General features: G+C 37.1%; 1 long non-coding RNA gene across 1 annotated transcript in view; it reads right to left on the bottom strand.

The window, feature by feature from the left end:
* LOC122804750 overlaps positions 1 to 16,865 on the bottom strand; it is a 331,892-nt gene that overhangs the window by 284,306 nt on the left and 30,721 nt on the right. The gene's annotated exons all lie outside the window — the stretch shown is intronic.

The raw sequence follows: 16,865 nt of genomic DNA, 5'->3' as shown, positions 1-16,865 counted from the left end.
TCTTTTTATTTTCTTCTATCACTATTAGAGCTCCTCTTGCAATTAACATAAGTACTCCTCTCTTCCTTTGTCCCAGGTATACTGCTGAATAACCATCCTGAAAACCTTTCTTTATCAAATTCACATGTTCATTTCTTTCTAAGTGTTTCTCCTGTAACAAAGCTATTTGCACTCTACATTTTTTAATATACTTCACTACTCTTTCTTGTTTGTATTTATCTGTGAGGCCATTTACATTTAAAGACATTAAAGAAAGCATCATTCTATTAAAATGTTATTATTCCCACTTTTTATGTACAACACCTTTTTTTGTTAAATGTCTAGTTCCAGCTTTTGTGTTACACACATACACTGTTTGGCATGTTGACCTTTTATTCAGTTGTTTCTTGTCATTTTCATTTCAGCCTATGTCACATCTTATAAAACTTTTTGTTTTATGGAAAGCCCTCAAACAAACAACAAACCCCCAATACCCCCTACAACCTATTAACTTAATATTAACACACAAAACTATGGACATTTTCAAATACTGAAGTTTTAACCTGCTAATAGGAACAAAAGCCTCAAACTGACAGCCACACTCGCAGACTTGAGTTAACCTAAAATAAAGGTCATCCATGCTAAGACGAATGGTAAAGCCTGTGCTTCTACTAAATGCTGATTGGTTTTGTCTTGTCATTATAGCATTACCAGCTGGGGAAACCCCTGAATGTTTTCAGAGAACATTAACTACCTTGGGAAAGCCCCTGAAATGCTTTAACACTGTCTACTTTGGGAAAACCGCTGAATGCTTTCTGAGAACATTATCTCTTAGCCAAGTTCTCTATTTTTTTCCTCAGTCAATCACTCTCCATCACACTGTAGCCAGCTTCTCTTTATCAGATTGTCTCCATAGAGACATGAGAACCAGGCAGCCTGTTTGTCCTTACCAGATTGTTTCCATGGAAACATGAAAACCAGTTGCAGAACTGCTACTGAGCTTACATGTATTTACTAGAAAATAATCCTCATAATATTCAATGTTCTTTTTCATTTACTTGCTCTCTCTTAAAACTTGTTAACAAATCAATATAAGATCTTTAATGCAGTAATTTCCCCATGCAAGAATGAGAAAAAAGCACATTAATCTCTTAAAATGCTTTTTAACCAGGTTTTGTATACATTGCAGTGCCTACATTTCTTAAAACTGAACAAGAAGAGAGACAGAAGGGAGACAGAAAAGAAAAAGAAACAGCAGCACTAGTTTACAATCCCAATTACACTTAAAAATAACTGAAAAAACTTATCTTATAGCATGTAAAGAAAACCACATGCCACATAATTAGTACTATTTCAGAAAACAAATCTTTACTTATAGTTAACATTCTCCCTCCTCTTGCCCTCTCCGAAGCACTTTTCCGAATATTAATGACATGAAGTAGGGCATATGCTTTAAAACCCCCCACAAGTCCAACAAAGTCTGAAAATGTTCAATATTTCCAGATTCTCTTGTTCTGTCATATTTTACAAATATAACTATTGCATTGTAATTCTCATATTAAGTTACTGGTTTTATTACTGTTCATCTCCAAAATCCTGTCTCTGCTTCATTTCCAATGTACTCTCAATTATTCTATTTAGCTCTCATGCTCCCTTCCTTCTCTCCAACATTTTCCATTGACCAGTGGAAAGGGTTTCACAGGTACAGTCTCTCTGTGGTTTTTCTTACCAGAAGAACAAGAAGCAGAATATCCATATGCTTCCCTGCTCACTTTTTGTTGGATAAACATTTGTATTTCCTCCTTAGCATGTACTTCATCAAAAATGATTTTGTCCCTCCATGGAAGAATACCCTGAAGACAACTGGGTACAGCAGTTTGAATCTCATACCTGTATCTCGACATTGCTAGATGAATGGAATAAAATTGCTCCTCTACTGTCTGGTGTATAATGAGTAATCATTCACAACAAATGCTCTGCTGTCTCTCACTTTTAGTACTTTGTCCTTCTGCCACAATTTTGTCTGAATCAACTACTTCTGCTAGTAAGATTGCATCTTTACTATTAAAGGTCTAGATTGCTTTCTTATAGCCAGGTTTGGAGCATATGCACGATGTGCCCTTTCAACCAACAACTCCTGCTGTGGAATACCAATCCAGTTGCTTATTTGTGCTTTCATAAAATTAATGCAGTCTGTTCCTTCCAGCTTCTGGTACAGCTGAAAATCTCAGGTTTTCTCTACATGCTCTGTCCTCTAATTCTATTATTTTTTGAAACATCTCTTCCTGAACAGTGTCATATTCAGCCATTCTTTTCTTTATTTCGACCTCTGATTTTTGCAGCTTTATAATCTCATCTAAATATCTGTTTAAACCTTCGTACATTTTCCCAGCCTTTTGTTGTTTGTGTTGATGTACTTCATCAGTGTTTTGTTTATTTCAACCAGGTTTGTATGCAGTTGTATGCAGTTGTCTTGTATCTTCCTGCAGGTTACTGGAAAGTCATGTCTGAAGGTTGCATTGCTTTTTGCCGAACATCTGCAGAACTCTCCCCAGTCAGTGTTTCTTCCTCACTTTTTGTAGCTGACTTTTCCCCAGGTTTTCTGTATTTCTTTACTCCTGGCATCCATGCAGTGCACTTATTAGCCAGTTACTGAAATTTACCCATAAACACAAGTCTACTGGCTTTCTCTGCTGAGTTTCTGTTTTCACACTGGGAGAACTAGAAACAAGCTGTTACTCAATGTCTTAGTAGAAGTAGTCAAGCCCAATTATTGTACCTTGGGGAATAATATGTAAATCCTGTCAGAGTTCCTACTACTGAATTCACATCTTCCATACGCTCATGTATTACATCAGAAATCTGCCCCCTTCATTATATTTTATTTTCTAGGTCTCTCTGATACACTCTCAACATTGCAAATCAGGTTCCAGTTCCCACCTATAAATAACATTCCCTTCTGAAAGTTTATTTTTCCCAAAATTCTATTAATAATAATAGTTTTAGGTGTAATATAAATACATGTCAGTGCAATTCTCCTCTTCTGTCAGTAACCCATTGTTATCACAAATCTACCATTAGTCTTTTTATTCTTCTATCACTATTGGAGTGCTCTAGCAATCAGTATTACTATTACTATTTTCTTTTGTCCCTGATATACTGCTGAATGCCTGCCCTGAAATCCTTTCTTTGTCAAATTCCCTGAACTCCTTTCTTTGTCAAATTCAACAATCTCATTTCTATCCAAATGTGTCTAATGCAACATTGCTGTGTCCACCCTCAATTTCTTAATACAACTCAATACTCTACTTTTTATCTACACCTGGAAGGCCATTTACATTCCATGTTAATATCATCAGAGTAGCCAATATGATAAAACACTGTTACTCCCAACATTACACATGATAGTTCTTTTGAATGCGTATTTCCAATGTTTAGTTTACATGCTCCCACTATTGTTTGGTAGGCTGAACATATATCACATTTTCTAGACTTTTTGCTTCAATAAAAACACTCAAAAAACTAAATAGATTTTCAGAATCCCCACCTCTTTTAACTTTCAACAAATATACAAAACTATGAACATTTTCAAAAAACGTACAATTGTGTAAGCAAACTTACCATAACAGTAGATGTTTAATAGATCACTGTTGCAGCAGCCTAAGCTATACAAAATGTATCCTACCACGGATCCTAGCCAGTATTCACAGCTTCTGAATACTTTCCATATGCACTGCATATATGAGAAGGCACAAGAGAGTGTCAGTATAAAATTAGACATACAGGCACTAACATTCAGGGCTGTTTTGCTTCAAAGAAGGGATGTTTCAGCCCCAAAAGAATCATCTATATGCTACCAAAAAAAGGGAAAGTCAGGGGAAAAGGGAACCCCATTCTGACAGACAGATTAGGAATGGAATAATAAGGAGGAGACTTCTAAATGGATGACAAGAAAAATGGGGAAGGACATTGTCTACTTTGGGAAAACAGCTGAATGCTTTCTGAGAACATTATCTCTTAGCCAAGTTCTCTATTTTTTTCCTCAGTCAATTGCTCTCCATCACACTGTAGCCAGCTTCTCTTTATCAGATTGTCTCCATGGAGACATGATAACCAGGTAGCCTGTTTGTCCTTACCAAATTGTTTCCATGGAAACATGAAAACCAGTTGCAGAACTGCTACTGAGCTTACATGTATTTCCTAGAAAAGAATCCTCATAATATTCAATTTTCTTTTTCATTTACTTGCTCTCTCTTAAAACTTGTTAATAAATCAATATAAGGTCTTTAATGCAGTCATTTCCCCATGCAAGAATGAGAAAAAAGCACATTAATCTCTTAAAATGCTTTTTAACCAGGTTTTGTATGCATTGCAGTGCCTACATTTCTTAAAACTGAACAAGAAGAGAGACAGAAGGGAGACAGAAAAGAAAAAGAAACAGCAGCACTAGTTTACAATCCCCATTACACTTAAAAATAACTGAAAAAACTTACCTTATAGCATGTAAAGAAAACCACATGCCACATAATTAGTACTATTTCAGAAAACAAATCTTTACTTATAGTTAACATTCTCCCTCCTCTTGCCCTCTCCAAAGCACTTTTCCGAATATTAATGACATGAAGTAGGGCATATGCTTTAAAACCCCCCACAAGTCCAACAAAGTCTGAAAATGTTCAATATTTCCAGATTCTCTTGTTCTGTCATATTTTACAAATATAATTATTGCATTCTAATTCTCATATTAAGTTACTGGTTTTATTACTGTTCATCTCCAAAATCCTGTCTCTGCTTCATTTCCAACGTACTCTCAATTATTCTAATTAGCTCTCATGTTCCCTTCCTTCTCTCCAACATTTTCCATTGACCAGTGGAAAGGGTTTCACAGGTACAGTCTCTCTGTGGTCTTTCTTACCAGAAGAACAAGAAGCAGAATATCCATATGCTTCCCTGCTCACTTTTTGTTGGATAAACATTTGTATTTCCTCCTTAGCATGTACTTCATCAAAAATGATTTTGTCCCTCCATGGAAGAATACCCTGAAGACAGCTGGGTACAGCAGTTTGAATCTCATACCTGTATCTCGACATTTCTAGATGAATGGAATAAAATTGCTCCTCTACTGTCTGGTGTATACTGAGTAATCATTCACAACAAATGCTCTGCTGTCTCTCACTTTTAGTACTTTGTCCTTCTGCCACAATTTTGTCTGAATCAACTACTTCTGCTAGTAAGATTGCATCTTTATTATTAAAGGTCTAGATTGCTTTCTTATAGCCAGGTTTGGAGCATATGCACGATGTGCCCTTTCAACCAACAACTCCTGCTGTGGAATACCAATCCAGTTGCTTATTTGTGCTTTCATAAAATTAATGCAGTCTGTTCCTTCCAGCTTCTGGTACAGCTGAAAATCTCAGGTTTTCTCTACATGCTCTGTCCTCTAATTCTATTATTTTTTGAAACATCTCTTCCTGAACAGTGTCATATTCAGCCATTCTTTTCTTTATTTCGACCTCTGATTTTTGCAGCTTTATAATCTCATCTAAATATCTGTTTAAACCTTTGTACATTTTCCCAGCCTTTTGTTGTTTGTGTTGATGTACTTCATCAGTGTTTTGTTTATTTCAACCAGGTTTGTATGCAGTTGTATGCAGTTGTCTTGTATCTTCCTGCAGGTTACTGGAAAGTCATGTCTGAAGGTTGCATTGCTTTTGCCGAACATCTGCAGAACTCTCCCAGTCAGTGTTTCTTCCTCACTTTTGTAGCTGACTTTTCCCCAGGTTTTCTGTATTTCTTTACTCCTGGCATCCATGCAGTGCACTTATTAGCCAGTTACTGAAATTTACCCATAAACACAAGTCTACTGGCTTTCTCTGCTGAGTTTCTGTTTTCACACTGGGAGAACTAGAAACAAGCTGTTACTCAATGTCTTAGTAGAAGTAGTCAAGCCCAATTATTGTACCTTGGGGAATAATATGTAAATCCTGTCAGAGTTCCTACTACTGAATTCACATCTTCCATACGCTCATGTATTACATCAGAAATCTGCCCCCTTCATTATATTTTATTTTCTAGGTCTCTCTGATACACTCTCAACATTGCAAATCAGGTTCCAGTTCCCACCTATAAATAACATTCCCTTCTGAAAGTTTATTTTTCCCAAAATTCTATTAATAATAATAGTTTTAGGTGTAATATAAATACATGTCAGTGCAATTCTCCTCTTCTGTCAGTAACCCATTGTTATCACAAATCTACCATTAGTCTTTTTATTCTTCTATCACTATTGGAGTGCTCTAGCAATCAGTATTACTATTACTATTTTCTTTTGTCCCTGATATACTGCTGAATGCCTGCCCTGAAATCCTTTCTTTGTCAAATTCCCTGAAATCCTTTCTTTGTCAAATTCAACAATCTCATTTCTATCCAAATGTGTCTAATGCAACATTGCTGTGTCCACCCTCAATTTCTTAATACAACTCAATACTCTACTTTTTATCTACATCTGGAAGGCCATTTACATTCCATGTTAATATCATCAGAGTAGCCAATATGATAAAACACTGTTACTCCCAACATTACACATGATAGTTCTTTTGAATGCGTATTTCCAATGTTTAGTTTACATGCTCCCACTATTGTTTGGTAGGCTGAACATATATCACATTTTCTAGACTTTTTGCTTCAATAAAAACACTCAAAAAACTAAATAGATTTTCAGAATCCCCACCTCTTTTAACTTTCAACAAATATACAAAACTATGAACATTTTCAAAAAACGTACAATTGTGTAAGCAAACTTACCATAACAGTAGATGTTTAATAGATCACTGTTGCAGCAGCCTAAGCTATACAAAATGTATCCTACCACGGATCCTAGCCAGTATTCACAGCTTCTGAATACTTTACATATGCACTGCATATATGAGAAGGCACAAGAGAGTGTCAGTATAAAATTAGACATACAGGCACTAACATTCAGGGCTGTTTTGCTTCAAAGAAGGGATGTTTCAGCCCCAAAAGAATCATCTATATGCTACCAAAAAAAGGGAAAGTCAGGGGAAAAGGGAACCCCATTCTGACAGACAGATTAGGAATGGAATAATAAGGAGGAGACTTCTAAATGGATGACAAGAAAAATGGGGAAGGACATTGTCTACTTTGGGAAAACAGCTGAATGCTTTCTGAGAACATTATCTCTTAGCCAAGTTCTCTATTTTTTTCCTCAGTCAATTGCTCTCCATCACACTGTAGCCAGCTTCTCTTTATCAGATTGTCTCCATGGAGACATGATAACCAGGTAGCCTGTTTGTCCTTACCAAATTGTTTCCATGGAAACATGAAAACCAGTTGCAGAACTGCTACTGAGCTTACATGTATTTCCTAGAAAAGAATCCTCATAATATTCAATTTTCTTTTTCATTTACTTGCTCTCTCTTAAAACTTGTTAATAAATCAATATAAGGTCTTTAATGCAGTCATTTCCCCATGCAAGAATGAGAAAAAAGCACATTAATCTCTTAAAATGCTTTTTAACCAGGTTTTGTATGCATTGCAGTGCCTACATTTCTTAAAACTGAACAAGAAGAGAGACAGAAGGGAGACAGAAAAGAAAAAGAAACAGCAGCACTAGTTTACAATCCCCATTACACTTAAAAATAACTGAAAAAACTTACCTTATAGCATGTAAAGAAAACCACATGCCACATAATTAGTACTATTTCAGAAAACAAATCTTTACTTATAGTTAACATTCTCCCTCCTCTTGCCCTCTCCAAAGCACTTTTCCGAATATTAATGACATGAAGTAGGGCATATGCTTTAAAACCCCCCACAAGTCCAACAAAGTCTGAAAATGTTCAATATTTCCAGATTCTCTTGTTCTGTCATATTTTACAAATATAATTATTGCATTGTAATTCTCATATTAAGTTACTGGTTTTATTACTGTTCATCTCCAAAATCCTGTCTCTGCTTCATTTCCAACGTACTCTCAATTATTCTAATTAGCTCTCATGTTCCCTTCCTTCTCTCCAACATTTTCCATTGACCAGTGGAAAGGGTTTCACAGGTACAGTCTCTCTGTGGTCTTTCTTACCAGAAGAACAAGAAGCAGAATATCCATATGCTTCCCTGCTCACTTTTTGTTGGATAAACATTTGTATTTCCTCCTTAGCATGTACTTCATCAAAAATGATTTTGTCCCTCCATGGAAGAATACCCTGAAGACAGCTGGGTACAGCAGTTTGAATCTCATACCTGTATCTCGACATTTCTAGATGAATGGAATAAAATTGCTCCTCTACTGTCTGGTGTATAATGAGTAATCATTCACAACAAATGCTCTGCTGTCTCTCACTTTTAGTACTTTGTCCTTCTGCCACAATTTTGTCTGAATCAACTACTTCTGCTAGTAAGATTGCATCTTTACTATTAAAGGTCTAGATTGCTTTCTTATAGCCAGGTTTGGAGCATATGCACGATGTGCCCTTTCAACCAACAACTCCTGCTGTGGAATACCAATCCAGTTGCTTATTTGTGCTTTCATAAAATTAATGCAGTCTGTTCCTTCCAGCTTCTGGTACAGCTGAAAATCTCAGGTTTTCTCTACATGCTCTGTCCTCTAATTCTATTATTTTTTGAAACATCTCTTCCTGAACAGTGTCATATTCAGCCACTCTTTTCTTTATTTCGACCTCTGATTTTTGCAGCTTTATAATCTCATCTAAATATCTGTTTAAACCTTCGTACATTTTCCCAGCCTTTTGTTGTTTGTGTTGATGTACTTCATCAGTGTTTTGTTTATTTCAACCAGGTTTGTATGCAGTTGTATGCAGTTGTCTTGTATCTTCCTGCAGGTTACTGGAAAGTCATGTCTGAAGGTTGCATTGCTTTTTGCCGAACATCTGCAGAACTCTCCCCAGTCAGTGTTTCTTCCTCACTTTTTGTAGCTGACTTTTCCCCAGGTTTTCTGTATTTCTTTACTCCTGGCATCCATGCAGTGCACTTATTAGCCAGTTACTGAAATTTACCCATAAACACAAGTCTACTGGCTTTCTCTGCTGAGTTTCTGTTTTCACACTGGGAGAACTAGAAACAAGCTGTTACTCAATGTCTTAGTAGAAGTAGTCAAGCCCAATTATTGTACCTTGGGGAATAATATGTAAATCCTGTCAGAGTTCCTACTACTGAATTCACATCTTCCATACGCTCATGTATTACATCAGAAATCTGCCCCCTTCATTATATTTTATTTTCTAGGTCTCTCTGATACACTCTCAACATTGCAAATCAGGTTCCAGTTCCCACCTATAAATAACATTCCCTTCTGAAAGTTTATTTTTCCCAAAATTCTATTAATAATAATAGTTTTAGGTGTAATATAAATACATGTCAGTGTAATTCTCCTCTTCTGTCAGTAACCCATTGTTATCACAAATCTACCATTAGTCTTTTTATTCTTCTATCACTATTGGAGTGCTCTAGCAATCAGTATTACTATTACTATTTTCTTTTGTCCCTGATATACTGCTGAATGCCTGCCCTGAAATCCTTTCTTTGTCAAATTCAACAATCTCATTTCTATCCAAATGTGTCTAATGCAACATTGCTGTGTCCACCCTCAATTTCTTAATACAACTCAATACTCTACTTTTTATCTACATCTGGAAGGCCATTTACATTCCATGTTAATATCATCAGAGTAGCCAATATGATAAAACACTGTTACTCCCAACATTACACATGATAGTTCTTTTGAATGCGTATTTCCAATGTTTAGTTTACATGCTCCCACTATTGTTTGGTAGGCTGAACATATATCACATTTTCTAGACTTTTTGCTTCAATAAAAACACTCAAAAAACTAAATAGATTTTCAGAATCCCCACCTCTTTTAACTTTCAACAAATATACAAAACTATGAACATTTTCAAAAAACGTACAATTGTGTAAGCAAACTTACCATAACAGTAGATGTTTAATAGATCACTGTTGCAGCAGCCTAAGCTATACAAAATGTATCCTACCACGGATCCTAGCCAGTATTCACAGCTTCTGAATACTTTACATATGCACTGCATATATGAGAAGGCACAAGAGAGTGTCAGTATAAAATTAGACATACAGGCACTAACATTCAGGGCTGTTTTGCTTCAAAGAAGGGATGTTTCAGCCCCAAAAGAATCATCTATATGCTACCAAAAAAAGGGAAAGTCAGGGGAAAAGGGAACCCCATTCTGACAGACAGATTAGGAATGGAATAATAAGGAGGAGACTTCTAAATGGATGACAAGAAAAATGGGGAAGGACATTGTCTACTTTGGGAAAACAGCTGAATGCTTTCTGAGAACATTATCTCTTAGCCAAGTTCTCTATTTTTTTCCTCAGTCAATTGCTCTCCATCACACTGTAGCCAGCTTCTCTTTATCAGATTGTCTCCATGGAGACATGAGAACCAGGTAGCCTGTTTGTCCTTACCAGATTGTTTCCATGGAAACATGAAAACCAGTTGCAGAACTGCTACTGAGCTTACATGTATTTCCTAGAAAAGAATCCTCATAATATTCAATTTTCTTTTTCATTTACTTGCTCTCTCTTAAAACTTGTTAATAAATCAATATAAGGTCTTTAATGCAGTCATTTCCCCATGCAAGAATGAGAAAAAAGCACATTAATCTCTTAAAATGCTTTTTAACCCGGTTTTGTATGCATGGCAGTGCCTACATTTCTTAAAACTGAACAAGAAGAGAGACAGAAGGGAGACAGAAAAGAAAAAGAAACAGCAGCACTAGTTTACAATCCCCATTACACTTAAAAATAACTGAAAAAACTTACCTTATAGCATGTAAAGAAAACCACATGCCACATAATTAGTACTATTTCAGAAAACAAATCTTTACTTATAGTTAACATTCTCCCTCCTCTTGCCCTCTCCAAAGCACTTTTCCGAATATTAATGACATGAAGTAGGGCATATGCTTTAAAACCCCCCACAAGTCCAACAAAGTCTGAAAATGTTCAATATTTCCATATTCTCTTGTTCTGTCATATTTTACAAATATAATTATTGCATTGTAATTCTCATATTAAGTTACTGGTTTTATTACTGTTCATCTCCAAAATCCTGTCTCTGCTTCATTTCCAACGTACTCTCAATTATTCTAATTAGCTCTCATGTTCCCTTCCTTCTCTCCAACATTTTCCATTGACCAGTGGAAAGGGTTTCACAGGTACAGTCTCTCTGTGGTCTTTCTTACCAGAAGAACAAGAAGCAGAATATCCATATGCTTCCCTGCTCACTTTTTGTTGCATAAACATTTGCATTTCCTCCTTAGCATGTACTTCATCAAAAATGATTTTGTCCCTCCATGGAAGAATACCCTGAAGACAGCTGGGTACAGCAGTTTGAATCTCATACCTGTATCTCGACATTTCTAGATGAATGGAATAAAATTGCTCCTCTTCTGTCTGGTGTGTAATGAGTAATCATTCACAACAAATGCTCTGCTGTCTCTCACTTTTAGTACTTTGTCCTTCTGCCACAATTTTGTCAGAATCAACTCCTTCTGCTAGTAAGATTGCATCTTTACTATTAAAGGTCTAGATTGCTTTCTTATAGCCAGGTTTGGAGCATATGCACAATGTGCCCTTTCAACCAACAACTCCTGCTGTGGAATACCAATCCAGTTGCTTATTTGTGCTTTCATAAAATTAATGCAGTCTGTTCCTTCCAGCTTCTGGTACAGCTGAAAATCTCAGGTTTTCTCTACATGCTCTGTCCTCTAGTTCTAGTATTTTTTGAAACATCTCTTCCTGAACAGTGTCATATTCAGCCACTCTTTTCTTTATTTTGACCTGTGATTTTTGCAGCTTTATAATCTCATCTAAATATCTGTTTAAACCTTCGTACATTTTCCCAGCCTTTTGTTGTTTGTGTTGATGTACTTCATCAGTGTTTTGTTTATTTCAACCAGGTTTGTATGCAGTTGCATGCAGTTGTCTTGTATCTTCCTGCAGGTTACTGGAAGCCATGTCTGAAGGTTGCATTGCTTTTTGCCGAACAGCTGCAGAACTCTCCCCAGTCAGTGTTTCTTCCTCACTTTTTGTAGCTGACTTTTCCCCAGGTTTTCTGTATTTCTTTACTCCTGGCAACCCTGCAGTGCACTTATTAGCCAGTTACTGAAATTTACCCATAAACACAAGTCTACTGGCTTTCTCTGCTGAGTTTCTGTTTTCACACTGGGAGAACTAGAAACAAACTGTTAGTCAATGTCTTAGTAGAAGTAGTCAAGCCCAATTATTGTACCTTGGAGAATAATATGTAAATCCTGTCAGAGTTCCTACTACTGAAGTCACATCTTCCATACGCTCATGTATTACATCAGAAATCTGCCCCCTTCATTATATTTTCTTTTCTAGGTCCCTCTGATACTCTCTCAACATTGCAAATCAGGTTCCAGTTCCCACCTATAAATAACATTCCCTTCTGAAAGTTTATTTTTCCCAAGATTCTATTAATAATAATAGTTTTAGGTGTAATATAAATACATGTCAGTGCAATTCTCCTCTTCTGTCAGTAACCCATTGTTATCACAAATCTACCATTAGTCTTTTTATTCTTCTATCACTATTGGAGTGCTTTAGCAATCAGTATTACTATTACTATTTTATTTTGTCCCTGATATACTGCTGAATGCCTGCCCTGAAATCCTTTCTTTGTCAAATTCAACAATCTCATTTCTATCCAAATGTGTCTAATGCAACATTGCTGTGTCCACCCTCAATTTCTTAATACAACTCAATACTCTACTTTTTATCTACATCTGGAAGGCCATTTACATTCCATGTTAATATCATCAGAGTAGCCAATATGATAAAACACTGTTACTCCCAGTATTACACATGATAGTTCTTTTGAATGCGTATTTCCAATGTTTAGTTTACATGCTCCCACTATTGTTTGGTAGGCTGAACATATATCACATTTTCTAGACTTTTTGCTTCAATAAAAACACTCAAAAAACTAAACAGATTTTCAGAATCCCCACTTCTTTTAACTTTCAACAAATATACAAAACTATGAACATTTTCAAAAAACATACAATTGTGTAAGCAAACTTACCATAACAGTAGATGTTTAATAGATCACTGTTGCAGCAGCCTAAGCTATACAAAATGTATCCTACCACAGATCCTAGCCAGTATTCACAGCTTCTGAATACTTTCCATATGCACTGCATATATGAGAAGGCACAAGAGAGTGTCAGTATACAATTAGACATACAGGCACTAACATTCAGGGCTGTTTTGCTTCAAAGAAGGGATGTTTCAGCCCCAAAAGAATCATCTATATGCTACCAAAAAAAGGGAAAGTCAGGGGAAAAGGGAACCCCATTCTGACAGACAGATTAGGAATGGAATAATAAGGAGGAGACTTCTAAATGGATGACAAGAAAAATGGGGAAGGAAGAAAGGTGTCAGTACTGCAACAATGACCTATCTAAACATCTACTGTTATGGTAAGTTTAATTATACAGCTGTTCTATGCTCATTAATAATCACCATTGCAGTAGTATAACCTATATGGGGTGATTGTCAAAACTTAGACACTAAGGAGGAAGACAATGGATCAGAGTCCAGGAGCCCCTGGAGAACAGTTATTGTGAAACCTGTTCTTTGTCTGGAGAAGAGGATGATCTTATAATGCTTAGTGAAAGTGTGAAGAGATGATCAAGTTGCCACCTCTTGAATACTTAAGAGAGTCCTCCTCTTTCCAAAAAGCTCTAGAAATGTCCAATATTCTGGTAGAGTGAGCTTTGACCTTGAAAGGAAAAGTCTTTCCATGGTATGAATAATAAAACTGGACTGCATGGAATAATCATCTGGAAATAATTTGCTTTCACAATGGTTGTCCTCTTTTCTTATCATCACAGAAAATGAAAAGCTGACTGGAGGTTCTATAGCTCTTTGTCAATGGAGTATCTGGGTTGCCTGTGGACATCCAAAGTATGCAAGATTCTCCCTCCTTTATTTCTCGGTTCATTAAAGAACACATGTGATGAATAGATTGATTTAAAGTGAATTCTGATACTATCTTAGGCATGAAGGATGGATTAGGTCTTAAGGATGCATATTCTTATGAAAGGTGAGATAAGCCTGAACTACCATAAGAGCTACACAGTTTCCCATGTTAAGAACTTTAAATCAGCCTAATGAGCTGGTTCAAAAGGAGAAAGAGTGAGTTTTTGTAGTACAAAATTAAGATCCCAAGGCAGAGCTACCTGTTTCCTAGATGGACAAATGTGAAGTAATCATTTCAAAAATAGTTTTACTTGAGATAAGGATGAAGGGGGATCTAAAAGTACACAGGCAGAAATGGTTGAAAGATAAATCTTAATAAAAGATTAGGAGAGGGTAGATTTAATTAATTTACAAAGATACTGAGGAATCTAAGGAACTTCAGCCTTATAGGTTCATAGGTGGTTACTAGGCTATTGACCCGAAGGCCTTTATAAGCCTAGCCATGTGTACCCAATATAATACTAGAGAAACCCAATATAAGGATGCCTACACTCGAGATCTTAGTTAGCAGTGACTGCCCATATCCAGGAAGGTCAAAGGTGAAATTCCCGGAAAGAATTTACGGTTTCCCATTCAGTGATCCAGGCTAAGCTTCAACGGAGTCATACAGGGGCACTGTTTGATGTGAATTGGTAGCCTATTCCAGAGGAGTTGCAACCTCTGAGAGACAAATCTGTCTCTCCAGCAGGTCCAATTTATGTCATAGGCCAGGTTAAGTTCCCTGGAGGGGGTGGCCTTTGTCCCATTTGACTTGGAGATGTGCAGCATTTCCATTAGGTTTGGGACCGAGACTGCTATGTAGGCAAGGCACAAGACCCTCTCAGTAGTCTGTACACTACTGAGTACAGTGACAGTGTCTTCAGTCTGTCAGTGTATGACATGTGCTGGAGACCCTGAATTTTCTTGGTTAGAAATCTCTGAGGTCTCTCAAGGTGCTGCAGGTGCCTGATGAGGGTCATGTACAGGGGAGTTATGACCTCTTTTGCTCTTGAGGCACTGCCTTTGCTAATGAGCTGTGTAACATAGAATGCCTTCCTTAGTACAGTAGACAAATGGTGGTCAAAGTTTAAGCTACAGTCAACTTGCATTCCCAAGTCTCTTACTTAGGGTATTATTATTTATATGATAGTCTGCAGGGATATAGTTTTTACCGAAGGGGATGATAATGCATTTTTAACACTGAGTTTGAGTTCATGGCTTCGGCACCAATCATTGGTTTGTGTAAGTCCCTCTTGAAGTATATTGACATTGTTTGGGGATTCAGTGATTGCACCTAATTTGCAGCCATCAGCAAACTTAGTCAGCCACAGCCCATTTGTTTTGGCCTGAACTTCTGAGAAGTATATTCCAAAGATTAGGGGGCCCTGCACTGATTCCTGTGGAACCCCAATGTTGACAGGTCTGCTGGCTGAGGTAAAGTCCTCAACTTTGACTAAGTGTGATCTGTCGGTGAACCAGTTAGCAACCCACCTGACAACATAAGGGTTGATATTCAACTGGGAGAGTTTATCAATGATGTCCGAATGTGGGATTGTGTAGAAGGCCTTGGCTAAGTTGAGGAAAGCTGTATGCACAGATCTGCCTTCATCTATGGTTCTGGTGATGTTTCTGAAGAAATCCACAGGTTTAACAGGCATGACCTGCCTTTGACTAAACCAAACTGTGCTGAATCAAGGGTTTGGAGATCACCTATATCCTTATTTATAAGGTCCATGATGATTTGTTCCATGGCCTTACAGATAAGGCTGGTTAAGCTTATGGGTCTGTAGTTCCCAGGGTCTGTTGCTGTACCTCCTTTATGAAGGAGGATGATGGTTGCTGTTTTCCATTCAGCAGGAACAAAACCAGTACTCAGACTATGATTGAAGAGGCTACCTAATGGAGTTGCTAATCCATGTTTTAGACCATTTAAAACACAACCTGGGATGTCATCCAGTCCCATAGAGGCTGTGGTTTTGGCCTTAGAGACAGCATTAATGACTTGCTCTTTGGAGATGCAAGGTAGGTGAGATGTAGAGGGAATGCTTTGTGGAATGTTTGGAGGTGACAGGGGGATGAAATTTTCACCAAACTTGTCAACTAATAGGTTAGCTATTTTTGCAAGATCAGTGTGCCATCCACAGCTACTTCAGCACGTCTGGGTCCTACCTTTTAGGTTATGGATATAGCTGAAGAATGCCTTATGGTTATCCTTAGCTATCGTTGCTAATTTTTTTTCAAAGTTGCCCTTAAAGGATTTTACAAGTTGTCTCATTTGTTTGTTCAAGCAGAGGAGCATGTTCTTGCAGTGCTGGGATCAGCAATTTCTTCCTCTTGTTGTATAACTTAGTAATGCTAGATGTCCACCACTGAGGCTTGTTTTTTCTTAAGGATCTCATTTTGATCCTATCAGGTACAGCTGTGTCAATACATTTGTATGTGTTTGTACAGGGCATTTGTGTATACCTTAGTATAGTTGTCAGTGCCATCTGTGGGAACAGGAGCTTGGGAGTTATTTATGCCATCCCTCAGGTGGGTATAATTAGCTCTCATGAATTTTTTTAGCCTGATTTCATCTAAGAGGGGTTCGGGTGTTATAGCTAGTTCAAATGTGACTCAGTTCTTTTTATGACACCTCAGATGAAAATATGCCTATGAGGGATCAAAACGCTATCATCCAGTCAGTCGGATGAAGAATATGAAGGTTGGGGGGGGGTATCCCTTTTCTTATGTGAGTAAATCCATTCTGTTCAGAATTTTATGGTAATCACCACTGGCCATTTTCAAGTGAAGGGAGAAACAAAAGTTATGTACTTACCCTAACA

This window comes from Protopterus annectens, chromosome 1.part1 (genome assembly GCF_019279795.1).
Source record: "Protopterus annectens isolate FY-2018-M chromosome 1.part1, PAN1.0, whole genome shotgun sequence".
NCBI lineage: Eukaryota > Metazoa > Chordata > Ceratodontiformes > Protopteridae > Protopterus > Protopterus annectens.
This window is presented reverse-complemented; position numbering and strand designations above follow the sequence as displayed.